Source organism: Dreissena polymorpha, chromosome 9, assembly GCF_020536995.1.
Source record: "Dreissena polymorpha isolate Duluth1 chromosome 9, UMN_Dpol_1.0, whole genome shotgun sequence".
Taxonomy (NCBI): Eukaryota; Metazoa; Mollusca; class Bivalvia; order Myida; family Dreissenidae; genus Dreissena; species Dreissena polymorpha.
Window position 1 is genome coordinate 97,818,184 of NC_068363.1, and position 5,834 is coordinate 97,824,017.

Genomic DNA, 5,834 nt, shown 5'->3' on the forward strand with positions numbered 1-5,834 from the left:
GTTCACATGTCGATATGTGTGTGCATTGTTTATCATCCTATTTATGTTATATAGATAACTTCGACGTAATAACAACAGCGTATCCCTTTTGTCGTCCTGAAAGCATATGATGGTATAATGAGAACCAGTTAATAAAAATTTTAATTTGCATTCACCATCATTAAATGAACCTTGTTGGAGTATCGAATACCTATCACACTAAGAATATAATTTCATGATGGAAATTCCCTTGACAAAACTTTTTTTACACCATCAACAAATTCAAAATGTACAATAAGACCTTAAATGACCTTTAAAAACGCCAGCAGACACGAATGCATACGTTCGAAAATTTCAAAGGCTGCTTCGAGAGAAATTAATTTCTCTTAGCTTTGGCTACATCACTGTGTCTGTGCACGGCGTAAAGGATGTAACACTGTTCAGTGTAAGGGATTCCGGACTTCTCTCTGCATGTTCAAACGACACATAAACACACATTCTGTCACAGTTTCAAATACGCGTTAAAATCCATATCGCAGAATTTCAGGGGCTGAAATCGGTCACTAAATCGTCAGAGATAGACATAATTCACTATCGATAAACACAGTTTTGCTTTCAAAATGAGAAAACAAACACTACCGAAATTGTATAGGGTCACGATAAGAGGTATGTCGTTTCATTATCTAACCACAACTGTTTGCCGAACTCGGTCATCAAGTCAGGAAATCGTTCCCGAAAGCCTGAAAAGGATACCCTTATTTTCCAGCATTGTGCTTAAATGTGCCATTTACAATAGACCCTTTCAGTTATTGCCGGTTTTTAATTATCTCCCTTATGTGACGTCATCCGAGGATTATCGAGTGTATCGAGTGTAAACGAGAACAGAGATCTTGTTCTAAAATGTTTTTTTTAACGATGTAAATGGACTGAACATATGCACGAAAAGGTTTTTACTTACCTAATTGTTAATAATGTATTATTTTCTAATGAAATTTTGATATTCGGTTTATACTGCTGATAAAGCAGCGGTATTGTTCATCATAGAACGTGATCGGAAGACTTAATACTGAAAATCCCACGAAACAAAACAACTAAATAAGCCGTATTCTTTCTTATAGTAAGACATTTATAAATGATGTTTAAAAAATAATGAAACATACATTTATTTGATCACAATTATAAGTGGTGTGGATATTGTTGTTGTTCATCAGTGATCGAATGTGTAAGAGGTGCATTTAATCAATTGTAAAACAACGCCATAAAAAGCGGAATACATAACAATTGATAAATTTTATCATTTTCTTTGCCAATGAATGAATTTACGTTTCGTTTCCTTTGAATGACAATATTAATAATTTTAAGCATACAAATGGAAAAGTGGTGTGGAAAGTGATATTTTTCATAAGCGATCGAAAGTGCATTTCAAGTATAAAACAAAGCCGTAACAGGCGGAATACATTTAAAAAATTCCAATGCTAAGGTGATTTTCTTTTCCATTGAATGGATTTTAGTTTCCTTTACATTAAATGACAAAATTAATAAATTTTAGCATACATACGGAAAGTAACTTTGCATATTATGCAAATTGAACTGTCTTTGCGTGTATATTGAAATTTCTTATTAGTGATAAAGAGTGATACAAATCTAGCATTTTATGATCAATAAATTTATATATTTAATTTATTTTACGCAAGTGTTGTTTACCCTATTGTGATTGTTTGTTTTCATGATGGTGTTTCGTAGCAGTTAAATTGCACAAAATTTTAAATTTATTTATAGTTATTTAACATTGTATTATTATAATTAAACCGGTTAATATATATACGCTATTTCCTGTTAATCCGTTTCCGATAATGTCTTCATTTTTAAATGTTAAAATATTTTATTGAAGCAACTGTTCAGTAATTTGGCTTTAAAATTTGGCTAAAATGACTGCTTAATATGTTTTGTTTATTAAACAACACACCCAGAAGGCCAAAAGCCCAAGTGGACAAAGTAAGCATACAGTGTTTACAACATAAAAACTTCATGATTTTACAAAAATAAAATAAAAGATAATACGTTTCATTGCAACAATTCATACATGTATAATTAAATATAGGTATAATTATATTAATAACTATTGATAGTATATATGTAATTGAATAGGTCGTATTACATCATTTGTAATGGAGCTTAATTATGACAACAAAATATCAAATAAGCTTATTGTACATATATTGGGTCTTCGCATGACAATTGTCATAATAATAACACGTTTTACTAACCCGGCGTAACAAATTTCGTTTAACGTGATAGCACACCGTATTTAACTAAATATCAGTTATGCTTTTTTTCATGCTTGTATCAATTTCATAAGTATTAGCCCTTGCTTGCTACCTATGCGAAACGAAAATATAGGCAGCTCAAAGGCTCTGCTCATAGTACAACATATTATTTAATTAAACTGATATTATGATATTATGACAAGGTGTCTGTAGTTAAACAAACACGAGAAACAAAATGTTTTAACTGGTTGCGTTTCATAAACCTTAAACAGACCACCTTCGCAATCAAAATGAAGATGGTCAAAAGGTCCTGTAATATGCTCCATGAAAATATAAATGTTACAAGTACAGTAATTAATGTGACATAATAGTTGTAAATCAGTATATAACAGTTCTAAAAATGCAGCCATATTGTCGTATAATACGTCTAGGAACAGACACGATACTATAATATAACCTTCAATAAAAAGATAATAATGGCAATTGATTAAATACATTCAAATACAGTTTTGACAGTCCATTAAAGGCGACCGTTTAAACACAAATACAGAAAAAACACGATACATATGCGGTACTATCCCAACAATTAATATGCAATACATAATAAATGCAATTAAAGTTACAACAAGATATATACCGCACAAAACATTTCAGAATACACAAATTGATGAAACATATGTATTATACGTTCGAACCTTAAAAGAGTGATAAATATAACAGCTTAATTTGTTTATTAATAGTTCATTATATGATGTTATTAGCTCGATAAGTTTGTACATGTTTGGTCGTTGTCTGTAATACAATGGCATATATTTTGATCTCAGTTCAGTATATATTGTACATTCAAGAATAAAATGAAACTCATCTTCGAGTTTATTACAAACAGTACACTTTCTTTGATGTAATGGAATTGGTGTAGGTCTAGCCCATCTGCCTGTCTCGATATTTAATCTATGCGATGACATATGTAATTTTGATACATTTACTCGAAACTTGTTGACATTACATATATTCAGGTACGGTTGAAATTGAAAAACGGCGATATGTTTATAAAAATTTGCCCTAGTAGAAGTATGAAGTCGCTCATTCCAATTCTGCACAAACGTGTCGCTCAATCTTCATCTTACGACTGATACAAACATATTTTCATTTCCAACATCTTGAAAAAGCCAAGCATCATAAAATCCCAAATTACTTAGTAGATCCCTTAATAACGTGCACCAATTTTTCTTGTTAGGATACTCAATACTATCATTTAAAAAAGTCAAATAAACTTTTTTGTGAAATGTATTATCTGATGTTCTCAAAAGTTTTATCCAGTATTTAATTATTTTAATATATCTCCTGATTGATAATTTACACGGCCAAGTTCACCATATACGAAATCATTTTGAGTGCATCTTTTGATACCAAGTATTTGCTTACAATATTGCAAATGAACCCTTTCAATTGATAAACCTTTGACAAAACCTCACACTTCGCTTCCGTAGTTAAGAATTGGGGTTATGAGTTTATCAAAAAGACAAGTTTCTGACTAATCGGAATGTCTGTAAATTTGTACAAATATTTTTTTCAGTTTAAAGATAGCTTTTAGGGCCTGTCCAGCGAGAGTATGTTCTGCGTCACTAAATAAACCACCAGTTGTGAATACAATACCAAGATAGTTGAACCGCTTAACAATATCTATGATTTGATAATCATATTTAAATATATTTGTTAAGGGGCGACCACCTTTACGAAAAACCATAAATTTAGACTTTTCAGTATTTACCACAAGTTTCCATTTGTGACAATAATCGTATAATTGATCCAAGCCGTTTTGTTATTCTTCAGCGGTATTAGCAAAAATTATTATATCATCGGCGTACAATAAGAGAAACATTAAAAAAAAAGTTAACGTCGATACCATTAATGCCTTTCATGTAAAATTCAGCTTCCAAATCGTTAAGATACAATGAAAACAAAAATGACGATAAACACTCACCCTGCCTTACACCAAGTAAACATTCAAAGCTGTCGCTCAACGTATTGCCATGCGTTAAGAAGCCGTGCAATACAAATAAATTATCGACGGTACTCATTTCCGACCGAAACCCAGCCTGCGCTTAAATGCATACATAATATCGTTCGGCCCAGTCAGTTAATCTGTTATTTAGAATTTCCGTAAACAGTTTTCCAAAAGTACTAAGAAGAGTAATATCTCTGTAATTATTTACGTCGTTTAGACTGCCCTATTTATGTAATGGTATATCGTAACCCTCAGACCATAATGATGGAAAACACCCCAATCTAAAAACTTTATTAAAAAGCGTATGTAAGTACGGCGTAAGAACGTCTTTTCCGTAAATAAAAAATTCATTAAAATACAAATAAGGTCATGCGCTTTTACCTGGATGAATTTCTTTAAGAGCTTTTTTAATTTCGTTCATTGATATTGGCAAATTTAATTCTTCGAACATCATTTTAAATTCATTATTTTCATAGCGCTCAATAAAGTGCAAAACATCTTCATCGGGGGTAAAAATTGTGCTGTGGGGAATGTTAATGCTCTCATAATACTGTTTAAACATGTCTAGTAGAATATTTGATTTTCGAGGAAAGGAACCCTACTAGCCTAGCTATCGTTCCAATCCTATAAACTTTAGATGCTTGTACATTATGTTGTAAAACACATTACTGAATAAATATGTTTAAACCATTCAAGCCTGCTACATTTTTTAGCATTTTCAAATAAAGTTTTGCATTGTTAAATTTTACATCTAATAATTTTTTAGTTTCATTGTGATCGTTTTCAAATTTTGATTTTCTTATTCATGTTTTAAATTGCATTCTTGCATCAATAAAATTACGTTTATTTTCTTCGGTTTTATTGTTTCAAATTTTTTTTAAAGTGTCTGTAAAAATTAGTTCTCTTCTCTGCACACTCGGCATTAAACCACCTTTTATCAATCTTTGAAGGAAAATATTCCTGACCCTGAGACCTATGTTGCCGTTTAAATAAATATGCCAAGGGGGGGATGACTTATGGGGGTATCATAAATTGTGTTTAATTAATTACCAGAAACTAGGCAGCAACATGTGGTTTATGCAGGGACCCAAGTATAGGTCCCTAGGTTTATGGCACCTTGTTTTCTTTGTAATTGTCAGGACATAACGAGATAATCGGGTTGTAATGAACAAAGGTGTAATCAAACACCGGGATAACAATGCTGTAACAAAGAGTGTCAACATTAGTGTGAACAATTAATTCAAACAATAACATTCATCAAGAGAATTTATTTTCTGTGTCACAAGGTAAGTTTTTTTTTCAGACAAATAAAGGTTCAAATCAGGTAAAATATGTTGCGTACATAAAATCGATCTATTTGTTGTTTGTTTTCATCAGTATTTGTTTTCGTTCATTAAATATAATATATTATGAAAAAAGTTCAATTTATGAGAATTTTTAATCAAAAATGGTCGCGAAGAAGTGCCAAGCATGGAGATTTTTGTCTTAACCACATACCGAGCTCTTACATTGCGTTCTAATCCCGAGTTCGTTTTTAGTAAAAAAAAATAATAAAAAATATATCGTTTCAAAAATGCATT